Source organism: Myotis davidii, unplaced genomic scaffold (assembly GCF_000327345.1).
Source record: "Myotis davidii unplaced genomic scaffold, ASM32734v1 scaffold771, whole genome shotgun sequence".
NCBI lineage: Eukaryota > Metazoa > Chordata > Mammalia > Chiroptera > Vespertilionidae > Myotis > Myotis davidii.
The window spans coordinates 487,816-489,825 of record NW_006282668.1 but is presented as its reverse complement, the minus strand read 5'-3'; positions in this window follow the sequence as shown (position 1 = coordinate 489,825).

The following is a 2,010-nucleotide window of genomic DNA, read 5'->3' as shown; positions in this document are numbered from 1 at the left end:
GCTCCGGGAGGAAGGGGGTGAGCCGTGGCCTTCCGGGTCAGTCTCGTTGGGAGAGTTTTCCCGTTCCACTCTGCACCGAATTGGCCCATGAAAAGAGTGGACATAACCCTAGACACCAAGAAAACATGTGGAGGTTTGGAATGAGAGGAGGTATTATTTTCAAAGGGCTTCCTCAGGGTAAGCCCATGAATAAACCTCTGACCCAGGAATTGCACTTCTGAGAATGAAAGGAGGCTTGAGGCTTCCTGGATTTAACCTGGCTCTGCCACGTTCCTCGTCCAGGGAAACAGCCCCATGGGTGCGTTTCCTCATCAGGAAAATGGGGCTATGAAATGACCTACCCATCGGGTTCTTTATAAAGATGAAATGAGGTGATCCATGCACACTCACACGGTGCCTGCTAGAGGAAGCCCTCGATTGCTTCTTATTGCCTCAAAGACCCCGTCCTACACACGGACACAGCTATGCCACAGTGTTCCCTGCTCATAAGAAGGAAAAATGGAAAACAATATAAAAATCCAGAGCTGAGTGAATGACTAAGTGAAATAGGCCGCATATATCCCATCCAGAAAGCCGATGGGGCCTCTGAAAATTCCGGCTATGAAAATGATATAATGATAGTTGTAAATGCTTATGATAAAATGAGTAAGAAAAAAGGCAGTATGTAAAATTGCATGTATGGCATATTTACAAATGTATAAAATACACAACAAATCCCATAAGTAGGGGGGAAAGATTGCCAGGAAATACGTGAAAATGCATTGGGATGAGTGCACTCAGGGTCATTTTGCGTGTTCTGTTCTCCATTTTCCAAAGGGTTTTATATATTTTAGAGTCAAAATATATGAAATGTTTAAAATGATGTGAAAGTTGTTTGTTGAGTACCATCTGCCTTAAGGCCCAAGAATTGAGAACTGGGTGCCGTTTATTGTATTGTGTTCAGGAAGGAGGACAAGAGGGAAGGAGGGTGGTCAAAATCATTCCCAGGCTTATCCATTCTTGATCGTTGGTTCTCTGGAAGCTTCAGTAAATGAGCTTTATTTGGGACCCACTGATCTTCCCACCCCAATTTCTCACCAATGTTCCTGTGGTCGCTACAGGTGGGAAGAGACCATGCTAAGAGGGCTGGATGTGTTTATTTTTATTTTTCAAATATTTTTTATTGATTTCAGAAAGGGAGAGGGAGAGAGAGAAACATCAATGATGAGAAAGTCACTAATCGGCTGCATCCTGCACACCACCTACTGGAGATCAAGCCCACAGCCTGTGCATGTGCCCTTGACCGGAATCAAACCATGACCTCCTAGTTCATAGGTCGACGCTTAACCACTGAGCCCTGCCGGCCGAGCATTGGGTGTTTTTAAAGCAGGGAGTCATGCTCAGATTGTCTTAGGGAGGTAACGCTGAGAGTGTGGAGGATGAGCGCATCGGAGGGGTGTAACCGGTGGCAAAGGTACAAACAAGGAGGTGGCGGCAATAGTCTGGGCCTTGCAGTGAGGAGGGAGGTGAGGAACCAGACCGGGGAGTTGTGACTGGGGTGGAGCTGACAGCTCTGGTCGACTGGCTGGGCCTGGGAGTGTGTGAGGCAGAAATCCAGGAAGGATGGATGAAAGGGGCCTGGTATGTGTGTGTGTGTATGTGGGGGGGGCGTGGTAACAAAGTATAATGGACTCAGTTTGGGGCCATTGAGTAAAATGTGCCAGCGGCATGTGGACTGTTGATGGGAGGGGTCTGGCCTTCAGAAGAGATACTGATCGGGAAGGTGGCAGCGATAGTGGACATTTGCTCTGGACGGAGGTGAGGGGCCCCTGATGGACCCCATGGAGGCTCTGACTGCAGAATCACGTTTCCTTTTCCGGGAGCTTGCCCGGTGAATTTTCAGATCCAGTTGTTGGATGCCTTTGCTTTTGCCGACTGAAATGCGTGGTGTGCGGTGACTAGGAGGCTTTGGAACTGGGCAGACCTGGTGCCGGTCCCGGCTCCTGACTCTGTTTCCTACTTGGCAGGAAG